Source organism: Periophthalmus magnuspinnatus, chromosome 13 (assembly GCF_009829125.3).
Source record: "Periophthalmus magnuspinnatus isolate fPerMag1 chromosome 13, fPerMag1.2.pri, whole genome shotgun sequence".
In the NCBI taxonomy this organism is placed as follows: domain Eukaryota; kingdom Metazoa; phylum Chordata; class Actinopteri; order Gobiiformes; family Gobiidae; genus Periophthalmus; species Periophthalmus magnuspinnatus.
In genome coordinates this window covers 9,348,154-9,364,848 of record NC_047138.1, presented here as the reverse complement: position 1 = coordinate 9,364,848, position 16,695 = coordinate 9,348,154, and the positions used below count along the sequence as shown (strand labels likewise).

General features: G+C 39.6%; 1 protein-coding gene across 3 annotated transcripts in view; it reads right to left on the bottom strand.

The window, feature by feature from the left end:
• The window catches only part of arhgap35a (Rho GTPase activating protein 35a), a 46,504-nt gene that overhangs the window by 21,115 nt on the left and 8,694 nt on the right, over positions 1 to 16,695 (bottom strand). The window contains exon 1 of one of the 3 annotated variants that reach the window (XM_033977262.2): positions 10,073 to 10,124. The exons of the other annotated variants lie outside the window; for them this stretch is intronic. The gene's annotated coding sequence lies outside the window, so the exon portion shown is untranslated. Of the gene's footprint in view, positions 1 to 10,072; positions 10,125 to 16,695 lie in introns of those variants that run through there. 3 annotated transcript variants of the gene reach the window in all.

The window sequence follows — 16,695 nt, the reverse complement described above, 5'->3', positions numbered from 1 at the left end:
CACACAACCCCTCCCCCTCTGTGGAGACTTGTTATCCATTAGTAAGGAACTTGGATTGTGAGGAGGGGGCAGTGGGTGGATGCATCCCTCAAAATGACACCACTTCCTGCTTGGGCTCTGCTCTTACCACAGAGAAGAATTGGTCATTTGCAATCGCTCGGCTAAAAAAGAATATAGTACAAACCATACCATTACTGATACTGTGGCCAGAAGTAACAACTGGCAGCAAGTAAAGAGTCTATGTACATCTCCCACATGTTAGTGCCATATGAACCATCTCACAATTTGAAGACCTCAGGGACCGGCCTCCTGCTGGTGCCCAGAATCAGGACTAAACATGGGGAATCAGTGTTTCAGTTTTATGCAGCTAAAGCCTGGAACAGTCTTCCTAAAGATGTGAGACAGACCTCTACTTTGACAATCTTTAAATCCAGGCTCAAAACAGTTCGGTTTAGCTGTGCATACGACTGAAAGTTTTTATTCTGCACTCTTCACTTTTAATGTCAATTTTATGATGATTATTTATGTTTTGATTTGTTGTATTGTGATTTTAATGTCTTTCTTATTCTGTGAAGCACTTTGAATTACTTTGTGTATGAATTGTGCAATTTATTTATTTATATTGACAGAATGCTGACAAAGCTAGGAAAATTGGTGAGTTTTGACTGGGATTACGGAGCATCTTTGTATTAGACAGGGATAGTTGCATTGCTCCATTCATGGGCTCACAAGTGTTGTCAGTGCATTAGCGTGATCTGATGGTGTTGTGATATAACTGCATGAAAAGAGAGGAAAGACAAATCCCCCCCCCCGGCCCCGCTGTCACACTGCACATCTGAATATGATTATGTTCAAAAGGCAGCCGTCACACCGACACTCAAACACACTCATGGCCATTAAGGATCAAATGATGACAATTTCCATGTCTGTAATGCTCTTTCACAGCACGCATTGCTTTGAACATGGAGGAGGTTTAATGCAGCCTGGATAGCCCTACAACTTTCTCAAATGTATTCTCTAAAAAGCAGTCTGGTAGAAACAACAAACATGATGTGTATCTAGGGATGTGTACCTTTGCATTTTTTATTACATGCCAGTACTTCGAAAATAGCTGGATTTCAGTATAGTACCTGAAAGCAACCTTTTTGGTACCATTTCGTGTATTAAAAGGTGCACTATGCAACTTCTCTGATGCAGGGTCACTTGCTTTTCTCCATGGATACATTATTGCTTTGCCTGGACAGTATGGCATAAAATATATCCATCTTCATTTACTCAAATAAGCCATAAGCATCCTTTTTCATTGCTACAGCAGGCCTTTTTCTTCTTCAAGTGAGTAGCAAAACATTAAAGCTCTTTACATTTACCAGTTGCTGTGGCGTTATAAACAAGTTCAGGTCATTCAAAACAGAGACAAGTGCAATAGCAAACACAGAAACGTCTGATAACGCACCCTACTCACTCCCACTTTGGTGCAAACTTCCTGTGAGTGGCTGGCATGGCTCAGACAGATATACAACGCAGCTTCTGACAGAACCACAGAGGAAGGTGGACAGACAGAGGAAGGAAGGATACGGGCCGAGGGCAAAAAGGATAAGAAAGACAAAGAAACAAACACTAAACAATGCAGGATATGACACATAGGCCATATTGAGAATGCATATAAAACCCCAGACAATAGTGTTTGATGGTACATATGGTCAATCAGAATGGGCAGGATGGTGGTGAACTATATGGGGCACATCTGGAGTAACTGCCCTAAAATTGGACTGATATCACAGCTAAATATAATGTGCTGGTTGCAGGCACACTGGCAGCTGTAAGTTCACTAATACTGACAATATACTTATAACATCAATTATCCCTGGAAAGCTGAAACAATTAATTTCACTGGAAAGGGATATAGTTTGTGTCACTTTTGTCATCAAAAATCTGTACATTTGAAAAAGTATAATAAAATTGGATTTTTTTAAAAGTAATGTTGAATGTCCTGAATCAATCATCTCACAAAAATTTTATAAAAATATTTTTTATCATGTCACCTTTTGGAAATACTGCATTAGCCTGTAAATCATGTTTTACAATCATTGTATATTAAATTATTCCTTACTGCTGCTCTTTTTTCCTTGCATCTTGTTCATAATAAATATGGTCCATTTGTATGTACTTGTCTACAACTCAACCTTTGCTAAACTTCGCCATGCGAAGCCCGTCGCCATGTTTTACAAGTATCTTCTTTGGTGCCCGGGCCCTGTCTGCCCTGCTGTCTGCTGCCGCTGGTGATATTAGCATACATCTGATCCCTGCTCCCCTGCTACAGGGCTTGCCAGCATCAGCACTACTGTATACACACGTTTAGACATCTAATACAGTTGTCCTCTTTGTCTTCCCCAGCCAAACTCAACAGTAACACAGCACAAACAACCACTACAAGATCTGTAAGCAAATATGTCCAGTGGGCTCAGCGGAGGGACTTGAGGTCTGAAGACATACTGTACACGTGTTAGGGAAGAGCAGAGGGAGCACACTTGCTCTTGAAGGAGGGTTGAGAAGTGGGTCAAGGCGCATGCATTAAGGAGTTAAGATATCACTTGAAAGCCTCTCTTTTTAGATAATAATATTTATCGACATACTTGAGAAAATGTGTACCACAATAAAGGATTTCTCAAGTCCCTAAGCTGAAATAAAACACCTCAATGGTGTATGGAATATGTTTTAAAAAATACAAATAGTTGTGTCGTTTACTGGTTACAAGATAGCAATATGGCACATCACATTACACAATCCTGAAAAGCCAACACCATATTGTATTTTTTAACAGTGTATATCGCATGCTGTTTATAGAAAGCCTTCCATGATGGCTTTGCTGTAGAGTGATTGACTTTACCCTCTATATTTGATTATCACTTATTCTACAGCATAATTGACATAATTAACTCAATTGCAAGCAGAGCGCTCATGCTTTGGTAGCATAGGGCTGTTAACATGAGCAGGAGGTCTTCTCCAGATGGTGAACAAAAAGCTGTGCACACTTTACAGAGATATGCAGCCAACTCCACTTGACCAGTTTAAATAGGTCCATATGTTGTTAAAAAGCTGTAGGCTGTAATATGGTAGTGCTATTTCATAACCCAGACTAAATTATTGTATTAACCTTTATTTAACTAGGAACGATGTTGGACAAGAAACTAAAATGATGTCATAAGATAATGGTCACACTTTACATATGAAAACGTGTCGGTTTGCCCTCTAATCAGCAGAGAAAATATAAGGATGACAGCAGTCAAAGCCGCCCCATCTGCACATGTAACCTGCAGCCTTTGTGTATAATAAGGTGTTATCAACTCTACAGGGAAATCTTGCATCAACCAGAGATCTGCCCAACTGTTACTAGGTGACAGATGGCCCCTGCACACACCCAGCATCCACCATACACCTACACCATATGCTCCTACATGGTTACGGCACGTTCAGATCTCTCACGCCCTCAAACTCACTCAAGAGATGAAGTTTAAATATAGTGCATCTGTTTAACTGTTTCTTCCTTGTACCATTGAGATAAGGCTTCATCAACTAAATTCAACGGCAAATTGCAGACAGCACAAGGATTCAGACTACGAAGAGGGGTTAGTGAAGTTCCTGTGAGATCGGCCTGGTGTCACCATCTATACCATGGCCAAAACCCGCCAGGAGAGATCAGAGACAAACCAGTCAATTAATGCCAAATCCATTCTAATCTCTTTCTACAGCTAATAAAGCAGCTAGAGTAATAAAGGCATGCCTGGACTCTCTCCTGCCAACTGGATCTGACGGGCTTTCCAGAAACACTTCAAAACAAAAGATGCAGCACGAAAATCTCTGCTATTGTTTGTGTAATTATTTTTTTATTGACCAAGACATTTTGTGTGCCATCAAAAATAGAGAAAATCGACCCAAGCAGTGGTGACAAACAGCTCATTATGAATAAATGGATTTCAAAACTACAAATGGTTTTCAAATCCACTGAAAGCTTGTATTGTTTGTCGACACTTGGAGCTGAATTGTATTTTTTATTGCATGGGGAGAAACAGAAATGATCATTTCTTTCAAAAAACTGCCTGTCACACAATAGAACAGGAGAAAAAACTGTTCCACACATTATTAGGAGAGGGAGTTCTGAAACCTTAAATGAGGCAATTAAAACAGTTTGATGCAAAGTAAAGTTTTCCCTGTAATGTGGTGAGCACAGCAGAATGAGGAGAGTAAAACAGCAGTGGCTGGTAAGTGCTTAGCACTGTGGTTGGATAATGGTGCACAAACAGTAGTTTATGATGAGTTCATGACAGGCCTCTACATGTTTGAAGTATTGGCCACTCTTTAAAGAGGAAAGACCAGTACTTTCTCGACTTCCTCTTCTCCACCACACTGTTTCTCCTACCACTCATTTTTCACTTCTGTGTCAATGGACAATTGTTGTCCCTTTTTGTCAATACTCAGCACATTAACAAGGCACACAGTGGTGTGCTTGAGGAAAAGGACAAGATTTCTGAGGTAAAAGCTTACCTCCACACATCTTAAATCTCCACTAGGCCGCTCCAAAGGGTTCAGAGGTGTGTTAGAAGAAAGGATGACAGTGAGGATAAAAAGAGTGCAGGATGAAGCAGAGAACAAGTGCCAAAGACAGCAGAGTCACTGCGGGAAGAGCAAGGCTAATGATACAATTGAAAACACCTGAACCTGCCACAGTGTCAATTAAACATAATGGCTTTTACTGGTTGCCACAGAAACCTCCTGTTGGCACAAAGGCAGATGGCTCCAGAGTGCAGCTCCTCTTCCTCTTCTGTCACTTTCGTTTTTTTAATCTCTCAGTGCCTCCCACAGCTCCACCACAGAACTAGTCCAGCGGAGGCAATAGAAAGACAAACAAACACGGCACTTCCATGTTTTAATAAGCTCCAACCAAAATAGCCTTTGCTTTGTCTTAGCTGGGAGTCTCCACACACTGAAAGAGATTAGATAGAAATAGCCTCAAATGCCAACACTGAGATCCAATTACAATATGGCAAGAGAATTTGGAGTATGGACGGTTCTGGTTAGAGAGGTTGTGCTTGGTCATCCACTTTAAAAAGGCCATTACTGCAGCAGCAACCGAGTCTGAGGCCAGGCAGCTCCTGCTAGAACAGACTTGGGCTATAAAACATTCTCAAAAGCTTTTAACCAAATAGTGTTGTCTTTTGCAAAGAAGTACAAGCAAAAGGCAAGGCATTCTACAGAATCTGTCCAGTAATAACAGAGAAGAGTCATTTTCACATCATCATTTGAAGAGCTAAACTGAAATTAAGCATTCTCTGCTGTGGTTGGGTCAAAATAATGCTCAAGACATCAGATCAGTTGGTTTGAATTGGTAATTTTACAAATATATCACAAAATCACCTCTTTTTTTAGCCATACTGTCATTTCTTCAGTCCACACTCATTGTAAATAGAGACAAGAATCCTATACACTTAACGCTAAAATACCTTTTACCTTTTCTGTAATACTTAAGATTAATAAATGCATATGAACAGGAAGTCTATTTTAGCTCATAAACATAAAGTTTTAACAGTAGTGATACAACTTTCTCAAGGATTTTACTTTAGTGAGTGTAGTGAGAACCTTGGAGGAGTTTGCTCGCACAGGCCGGGAGGTGCCCATATAGACCATTTCGATCGATTTGCAACCTTGACTGACCCCCACCTCCTCATCATTTGTAAAAGTTCCTATATTTATTCTCCCACAGACTAGTTTGTGTGGCCTGTGCCCTGTTTCTCTGCAGGCGTGGAGAAATAAATTGTTCTGAAAAATTGTGAATTTACTATTTGACGATTCACTGACAAACAGGAAAACAAGCAGGTTGCATTGTACAGCAACTTTTGTGGCAGATACCCAGCTGTTACTCCAATTCCACACAGCAAACAACACAGACAAACGCATAGTAGTAAATGTGCTGTTATAGAGCAAATTACACTGGTCTAGCAAGAGTTTAAACAAGATATGGGTCAGAGCTGGCTATTGGGGTTGAAATATTCGGGTTTTGTTGGTGTTTGTTTTTTTTCCAGAAATATCACCAGTTAAAATCAAATGTTACATGGAATTGGAAATTATAGGCAAATGTCATTTTTCTGTTTGGATAAAATATTAATATTCGCTCCCTATCACAACTAAATTCACGTAATTCTTTAAGTGAATTACATCACACAAGCTTTATTTGGAAAAAAAACCCCCAAAAAAACAAAAACACATTTCTATTAATACATGGCTCCATTTATTACATCATTTTTAATTCACAGTGATTAGTCAGCACCATTATTCGTGCTTTGGACCTTGGATGATTCATTGATGATGATTCTCAATCTGGTGTGGTGCTCAACAGCCGAAAGACCAAACTTCACTGCTAGCATTTAGCTTTAGTCTATGAACGACATACCATCATATACTGTAATTAGGGCTGCAACTAACAGTGCTGGAAGGTAACGAAGTAAAAGTAGGAAAGTAATGTAATTTTTTTAATTTTTTTTACTTAAGTACAAGTGGACACTTTTTACTTCACTACATTTGAGAGCATGTATCTGTACTTTCTACTCCTCTACATTTTTTAACTGGACTGAAAAGTAAAAGGCACTTTTCATATGATTTGAATGGTTGTTTTTACCATGTTTGTGTAACATCCTGATAAAGGTTTTCTAGTTCAAGCTTCGGCCTTGAGCAAATAAAATAAGCACACAAATTTGATAAGAAATTTAAAAATCAATCTTATGACTACTGTTGACCAACATATGTATCATTTTTAAATCAATATCACTGCATTTAACACTTTAACAAATTAACAACACTTGTGAGGAATACTTTTAAGTACTTTTACTTCAACATATTTTTCCATATGATACTTTTACCTTTACTTGAGTAACTTTTTCCCCTCAGTATCTGTACTCTTAAGTAACAAAATTGGGGACTTCCAACTAATGATCATTTTAGTGATCAACTAGTCAGCACTTTTATGTTTTTTTTATAGGCTGACTAGTCAAACGATTACTTCTATTGTACATTAAGCCTTTTTAAACACATTTTTAGCCAAATAAAGGTTGATTGTTGGTGACTGAAGACTTATAAATAGAGAATATTTACAAATGAAGTATATTAACAATGAAAATCAGAAATTGTTCAATGTTAAGGTCTTTCCATATGTGTTTATTCCAGATTACAATTTCTATGATTATCAACATACAACTACGATTATATTTAGTCGATTAATCATTGCAGCCGTATAAGGCCCCAACTTTCAATTGCTTCACCCAGACTACCATTTTTATGTCTTGACAGATTTGAACAGTGAGGGCTCTGTGTGTGTACTAGTAGATGTTTTCTTTTTTACACATCAAAAGATAAAGAAAATATGCAAACGCAGTGTGCAACGCCTCGACAAGCACCATAATGACCTTGGGCAGGCTCATTCATACAGACGGGCTATATCTGAAAGAGAGGGGACAAAACAAACAACAAAACATGATAAAAATCTTTTTGGATGGGGGCGTAGAGGAAGGCGAGGAATAAACGAATTAAGCCAGATAAAGCCATGTTCCTATTGGACTCTGGAGACATGCTGCTACAGGGTTTAAACAGCAGAAAAAAACACTTTGGGAATTACAAGAGAAACCAAAAAGCTGTCATCCCACAAGAATATAAGTGGTGAAAAAATAGGTTAATCTACTGGCAGCTCCAAGTAGGCCTGATGGGTCACGATAACAAATTCTGAAGCACGATACATCGCTACAGAAAAATAAACAACTATTTCCAAGTGAACCATATTGTACAAAATGTGTGTGTGTGTGTGTGGGGGGGGGGGGGGGGGGGGTCAATGTCTTTTAGATGTTAATCATTTGAAAAACTACATTTCAAGTGTAATATAGGCTTAATACTATAAAAAAAAAAATGCAAAGGAAAGTTATTGCAAAAAACGGTACAAATGATAATTACTGACACTGAAAAAGCATTGTTCTTTCCATCACATATTGAATAAGTTGCTATGGTAATTATTGTGACAGCCTGGGAGCAAAAAAACTTAAATGTACAATATCCATTTCAAAGTATTATGTTCAACAGCACTATACCAAAGTGTTTCATTGTTGTGGAGTTTGTCTTATGTTACAACTTGAGTGTGCATTTTAACTGAGCTACAGAGAAAGCCCAAATCAGACTTTTAGCACGATCAGAGCCGGACGACTGTGAATATTGTCCAGGCAAATGGCAGCACTGCTAAAGGAGGACTGCTCAAACAAAATCAGACCTTGTTCACACAGGCAAATACCGCACAGCTTAAATGAATCTAGAGTTCAGTCTGTTATTAAAGAGAGTCTATCCCATCATCTTCCCATTAACAGAGCTGTCAGGGAGTCTGTTTGCACAAAGACGTGTTTACCTCCAGTCAGATTCCCATTTAGATCCCAGTTTGAGCGGAAGGAGGCGAGGCCGTGCACCTGCTATTGTCCTGAACAGACTGCAATTTCCTCATCATCAACTGTGTAATGCTATGAAGGGTTTTGGAACACTGTAAAGCCTAGTATAACAGGACCATGAACATTCTGTTCTTGAATCACTTCACTAAAAGTGTATAAATGGACTACTACTACTACTACTTCCAAATACAGGTAGGGTCATATACAGCCTACCTTTTTCTGCTAATGTGAAATGTAAACACATGGAAACCTGTGGAGCAACATTTGGATTGGACTTCAGTTTGTTTACAGTAATCCTTCATCTGCTCCAACAGTCCATTAGACTGACATGAAACTTGATATGAACCCTCTCAGATGTTGATACGACAGAAACAACGCAGAGCCTATAGTTATTAAAAGGTGCTCTATGTAACTATCTGGAGGAGGTCCACCACCTACTCATCTCCATGACAATGTTACTTCTGTGCTGTTCCACAGTATGGCCTTAAATATATCCAGCTCCATTAAGACAAGCAGGTGACACTACTAGGCCAAGTTACAGGCCCACCTGTGGAGAGGTGGCCACGTTCTGAGATATATGTGTTGAATACATTCAAGATAAATATGTTTACTGTGCAACATTCGAGGCAAAGCAGTAATGGCTCCATGGAGACAGGCAGGTGGCAGCCATCCTATCTGCACCTTAAGTATTACACAAATAAATACGACGAAAGACACAAGGTTTGCATTGTCAAGAGTTGTAAATCTGGACTCAGACATAAGTTTTATAGTTGTTGTTACAGTAAATGCCATGAGTCCTTGGCGTCACAATTCTGCAAAACCTTTCAGGAGCTCATTAATATCAGTACCACAGCAGGAGTGGACCTGCGGGCATTCAATAAAGTCTTTATAAGTCTAATAAAGGCTTTCAAACTCCAGAGTCCTCAGACTATCTCCTCCCAGACCACAGACCTGGTCAAATATGCAAGACATCATCTCTGAGAGGAAATGTGGTGAGAGATGACTCTGACTCAGCAGTCTTAGAGCAAATGAGTGCATGATAGTGAAAGTACTATTTATTACAGAGCCAATACCATGTCCCCAATTATGCTGTGCATGAACTGCTATGGAATATTTAATATGTATATTAAATCTGTAACACCATCAGTGTAGTTTAATGGTAAATTAATGAAATAAAACAAATTATTCTTGTTGAGGCTCAAGATATATCATGATCAAATCAATACTGCAATTTGAATGGTTGCAGTTTGCTTTTTGTTAGTTTTTTACAGATGACTGCTCAAGTTATCTTGCCAAATAAACCAGTCGAAAACATGTTCTTTTTGGCAGAGGCAGAAAGGACATGCATATTAGCCTGAACGCACTACACTATCTGTCTGCCTCTCCACCTGGGCTTGATTGATGCAAGTAAACCACAATGTAAGTACATGATTCTTTAAAACACTGTACAAGCCCATATGTGTTGTGGTATTTACAGCCTCCTACAAGAGCCCACTGGGGAGACCACTATCCATAGATCCACACAGCGGGGGGACAAGCACGGTGAGCAATGACTTCTCTATGAGCTATGTGTCTGCTGCAAAGGAAATTTATGCACACACCTGACAGTTTCTGGAGGCAAATCATTCCACTTCTGCTTTGACAGCGATTTTCCTGATCCTCTGCTTCACATACTGACACATGCTAGGACAGGTGACACCTCTCTTAAAGCCTGCAAGCCAAAGAAAACACATGTATACATAATTACCTATGCAAATCGGATGAAAGAGCCCTTTTTAATCCAATAAAGAAGAAGTATCCAGAGGCAGTGTTGGCTTGGCTTACAGCGGGTGCAATCACACTTCCTCTACAGGTGCGTGACAGTACTGCAAACAAAGGAGAAGCGGTGGCGCGCACGGCTTGTCAACATTATAACAGCTTCTACACATTTTAATGCCCCCCACGTTACAACTGTCATGTACAAGAGGCATTAATTACGTGATAAACCCACGGCTGATGTGTAAATGAAATAAATGTAGTAAATAGCGCTATAATAGCAGAGCTTGTAGTAGCACAAAGACAGCTGGACCTGACTAGTGACAACACTCCCATTCAGTAGCATGCCCTCCGAGACTCCACAGCTCTGCAAAGAACAACTCATGTCAGCAGCCCCCCACCCAATACACATGTACTAGTGTTAGTGTGTACACGCATTCACATATATTATTCATCAGCAGGGAGAGCATGAAGCAAGTGTCTTCAGTAGCACACATAAGAGACCCTTTATTACAGGGTTTATCTGTGTATAATACTGTGTAGCATCCACAGGCAACAGCTAATTGGATATTTTAATAAACATCTTAATTCTTTTTAGCAAGCTTCAAGTTTAGGTAAAAAGACCACAGCATTGTGAAAGCCAATCTGGAAAAATGTACAAGATTGTGTGTAGGTTAATGTTAAGGTTTTGATAGATTAATAAATGTTTTAGCAGATTATAAACCTGGCTTGTTTTTGTTCTAGAGATAAATTAAAATGCCACTTTATGTGTTTTAACAAAATGAAAACCATAATGAATATTGCAATCTTGGCTCTGTCCTGTCACCATGTTTTTTTGACGTGTAGTTAGCTTAACGTTTATTTTCAGGGAAACCAGGCCTGTCATGATGACACATTTTGAAGTGCAATATATTTCCTCAAGTAAATATAAACGATAAACAACAATACTGAAACCAAACCATAAAGCAGAATTATCCCTCGAAATATTTTAAATGTACTACTGTTAAAAACACAAACTTAATTACTGAATGCAACACTTTTAGTAGTTAGTTTGTGTCTGTAATGTGCCATACAAGTTTTTAATTCAACCTTCTACAGCTTAAATCTCATCTCAGCGCAGAAAAATAACCAAACTTTTCCCACTAGCGCAAAGAAAAAGTACCACGATAAATACGGACTCCCAAAAAGTATTGTTATATCTTTCATATACTGAACGATAAGTTGATATAGTATTTATTGACAGGCCTAAGTGAAGTTCAGTACTTGAACATAGCTATTACACTGTGTATCATAAGAACTACTATATTTACAATTAGCGCCATTTCAAATTTGCAATGAAAATCAAGTTCAAGAACAATATTTTTTTTTATACCACTGATGTTAGGAAGAAAGCAATTTGTAGAAGGAAATGGGGCAAAATGAAAAAAATACAACGCATGTCTGCAAAAAGTAGCCACCCATCACAGAGACAAATGAGAGAAAAGTGCGGAGGAAATGATCGTGTGTGTGAGATGGTAGCTCAGGAGCTCTGGGGGGCTTAACATTGTCGTATTTTCAATTTAGTCTACAACCTTGAACATATCACACTATTTGTAGACGCTGACTGTGGATCTGCCTCTTCCCTATGCACTGAAGTCCTCTGTGTGCTATCCACAACATCTCTGCTAACAAGCCCATCCTGTCCGCCCTCACACTGGGCTGTAGTCCATCCTCTACACAGTCTGTTTGCACAAGGCCAGACGTACACTGTGGCACTATGCACAAACTATTACACCCAGGCTGCAAACACTGAAGGCGTCTGGGGAAGAGAGCGAACTGGGCAAGGCAAAATGTTTCACTTAAACAAACAAAATCAACAAACTGCAACTGCCTCTACTATTAAAGTTATATATGAGAAGTTTAGAGCTAAGAAAAAATCTCTCAAGTTTTAAAAAGTAAAGAGGAAGTCAATCAATCATATTTTATTCTATTTATATTTTATTAAATCAATTTGATTTAAATGTTTTTTAGACGATTGCAACAGGAAACACGCCTCTTTTCGCATAATGTGTGGGGCGGAGTTACTGTAACAATTTGTGGTTTCTTGGTTGGCAAAGTGACCCAACATTAAAACGCATACTAAATGAGTTGAGAAACAACAACGATTTGCCCGATAAAGCTCAGTTCTTTTGGCAACATTAAGCTCCATGGCATACAGCCAAGTGCACATTAGCCAGTCATTTCAGATATCAAGATGGCATAAGGAAATTGGAAGTGTGACTGTTTATTAATATGAATAGTCCAGCCAGAGGAGCATCAATAAATCAGCAATATACATTTAGAAGAAGTAGAAAACCAATATACATTCCATTACTCTGACAAATATTTTTTGAATGCAGCAGTGCAAAAAGCCTCCGCACTGGTCTGGTGAGATATGGAAAATGGCCGTAGCAAAATTCATCTTTCATGACAATATATTCTCAAGTGGCTGGGTGGATGTCGCTTTGAGTGGAGAGGATGAGACAAGTTGAATGTCTGACCCCAACACTGCAGAGCTGTGGTAGTGTTGTGGTAACTGCTGGTATGGATTAGGTCACCTTTTTATCCTAGGGGGGAGAAATGGTCAATGCAAATCAATCTGTTATTTTGACCCCACTGAAGAGAATAGCTAGAGTTAGCTTGTACTACAAAGAGGGACACTGGAAAAGGCTGTTATGTTATTACAATGGGAGATAAGTAAAGCTATTAAATTCCTTCATGCATGTACTAAAGTGGTGCAGTGCAGGGACTGGGGGACTTGCAGTATTGTTTTTGCCATACGAGCTGAAACAAAGATGCGACAGAAGCCATTTAAATATGTATGCAAGTACATATAGAGCGGGGATACTAACTGGAAGGCACAAACAGAAATGGGTATAATAGAAAGTCGGTCAATGAATGGTAAAGGGGGGCAGGTGGTGCAGGTGCTGTGTCGGTGAAAGATATGGCTTGTGTCCACCTCAGCAGTTCTAAACACTGGCACTTATCTCAGCCCTCCACAGAAGGAGAGGTCATTGCTTTTTGCTGTTCACCTCGGCACAACCACCTTCTCCCTGACTCAATTCTGCTCCGAACCTTTCCTCCGTTCGCTCATTTATCTACTTCGCACTTTGCTTTCATGCTTACACTTCTAGCTTTTTTCCTCCTCTCTCACCTCACCTTCCTCACTTCTTGTCGTTGCTGGGTGCTTTCAGTGGAACAGCCCATTCAGCAACTAAACAAAGCTGCCTACAGCATCACACATCGGCTAATCAAGCAGGACCAGAATGCGGTGAGGTTGTGATTCGGTCGAACGGCAGTGGGTGGGGGGACTCTGGGGAGACGATCACAGGGCAGGGGTGGGAAGGATGAAACATAGGTCTCAGCTCAGATCAACGGCATTACCATTCCCCTGTGAAATAAAAGTTAAACATGCAAAATGTGGAGAGGTCACAAGCATGGTTTAAACAGATCAAGTCAATATGCTGATGTCCTATTTATTACTGAATATGGGGCACTCTGTGAATAACTGTTCAAAATATATGGGCCATAGTAGCTGAAATTGACTAATTTAGCAAATACAAAATTAGTGTATGCAACAAGCTACAGACTGGCAACATGATTGTGCCACACAAAGCCACTTATTACTTTTGAAAAAGATTCTCTAAACTAAAGAAACTCTTGGCTAAATCATGTTTAACCAACAGTTTTTATTAAACACTGGTGTTGTCACCTAATAACAATTGTAATATAGATTTTATTCTTTTTCACTAAAGCAGATGTAGAGTAATTGGGTAAATAAAACTCTATAACAAGCTACCAGCACATTGAACAATATGACAAAACACAACAGAGGTCAGCTGCAACTTTAGTCTGGACTATGCCCAGCAGTGAGCATGAGCCACTCAAATGACATACCAATCAGATTTTACAGAGAAACTCAAAACTCAGAGACTGCTGTGAATAATGCTGTCACAGGAGTCAGAGGACAGATATGTAAATAGCACAGCAACAACACCGCAGGGCTACATCGAAATCTCTATAGAGAAATCTGTGTGACACAATGAGACGAGATGCCAGAATACTTTTTTTTTTTTTTTTTGCTGCTAAACTGCAATTCTCATCAAAGTGACACTCATAATATCAACATCCCATCATGTGGTGCTGTAAACAAGGCAATTACAACAACAGCTGAAAGAGCTTTGGCATTTTAGTGAGCTTGGATCCTAGAGTTTCCAAATGGGGCGCCAGACATTTAAATTTCTCCTAATCACAGTAAAGCAAAAGGATGATGTGGTTTACTGTCAGACTACTGCTGCATGTGCTGCTTACTTCTTGGAGACGCTCGTTTTGGGTGTTTGTTAGTTGCGGGTTTTATGTTGTGAACATTTTTTTATTGTAATTTTAAGACAATTATGGAATTCTACTCTCATGTATAAACGTATCTCCTACCTGTATTCAAACCTGTTTTATATATAAAATTCTTTTTGCATGTACTCCATTGTGGCTTGATACAAAACTGTGAGCTTATCCTTCCCCAAAGCTTTTTCAGTCCTCAGGAAACCCAACAAAGTCAACCCGTCTCTGTTTTTGCACCTGTGAATATTCAGGTACAATTTTGAATGTACACCCTTTTAAGCTGCTGTTTAAATAATCTGTCAGCTTCCTCTCTCCCTTATGGCTTTTGTTTGCCAAGAGAAACCTGGGCCGTGCACAGAGAAGCAGTGCCAGCATGCCCCAATGAAAAACAAATCAGCATTCAAGGCACTGAATGTAAATGAGCAAACAAGTCAAATTCAACATTAATAACTTTTCTAAGGGCTTGGAAAGACATGTTTATACAATTAAGCCATGAGTGAAGTAGATTAGCTGTCAGTGTGCAGGCAAACTGTGAGGAATGGAGGGTTTCCTGGTACATTCTATTCAGGTGTTCAGGGCAGAAGAAATCTTAAAACTGAAATGAAAAATACTTGAGTGAGGGCAGTGTCAACGCACCAGAGGAGAGGCTAGTGATGAAGCCAGTGGGGTTAGCAGTGGCGTGGAGCAGAGGAGAATGTGATGCAAGAAAGGGATTTTGAGTCTTTTAACTACATTAGTTCCGCTCTGTCCGGGTCTGTAGATAATGTCTAATTAAGCAGCTTAGCATGGCTTAAAAGACACCACACAGAAAGCACAAGAGCCTTATCTGTCAACCTGCTCAAATGATTCTCTGCTTCTCGCTTTCTTCCCGTGGCGCGCTAACGTAAATTCTTTTTGCATGGCCTTTATGTTAGACAGATTAGAGGCTTTGACATGGGCGCACAAGCCGAAGAGCTAGCAGCCTTGGCAAAAGCAATGAGGAACCAGGACAGAGAAAGAGACCAGGGGAGAGGGAGAGAGAGTGCATGTGTGCCGAGCAGTGGGGAGGCAGAGGCAGGCAGATGCTTCCTTTCAGCAGTCTGCAGCAGGAGACAGTCGATACAAATGGGTGGGGCTCTCTGAACACAAGGCCCAGAGATGCACCCAGCCAGATTTGGATCTACAGACACTATATTAACAAGAATATAACCAAACTGTTAATGACTGTTAATTGTGCAGCCAGTAATTATAAATTATTGTGTTGTTAAATATGTTACAATCGCAGCAGATGCCAGGTAATGTGTTAAACCAGCTGTACAGTTCTTTGCTCAAAAAGCAAATGATCACAAAAGCAATAGAACACTTATCTTTGCGCCCACACTGCTACAGGTACACAACAAGCCTCTGTTTACTACTGTGAGCACATCTGCTTTGGCAAACCACTGATACCACTAGCCCATAGTCATGGGTTGAAATCTGACATTTAAGTGATTGGGTCAATATTTATGCACTGAACAATTATGAATGCCAATTCAAATATTTCAAATGTTTTCTTCATATACAACTCAAATAATGACTTCTATAAAATGTTGCACAAGTAGTACTCATGATGAGTGCTTTTCTGCTGAAGGATGAGAAGTCAGGGAACCATATTAATATGAAATAGACAGGTATACTTGACAGATAAATGAAAACAATGACAGAACGTGGTAAAATCAGATTGTACAACATAATGACATAATTTTGTCAGTTTGACTGCATCATGTGATACTTCATAAATAAATCTCTGGCCCCTAGAAATAGCCAAAAAGAGAATCCATCCAACACTTGACCAAAGACTAGTTCAAAAATGTGGATTTAAATGGGAACGTTGGCCAAGAGCTAGAGAGAAAAAGGTACGACAGTGATCAGGAGATAAAGTCAAAGCCGGCACAGTGAGGAAAGCAACTTGGAGAGTAGGGAGAGATGAAGAGAGAAGTGCCATCTGATAGAGGGGATTTGCCCTTCGCTGGAACAGTAATTTACTAAAGCCATTCTACACAGGCCCATCAGTGGCGATCGACTGGCAGATTAGAACGACAAAACCTCATCCCTCGCTTTCTGTCTAGCCAATCAGGGACGAGCAACAAATGCT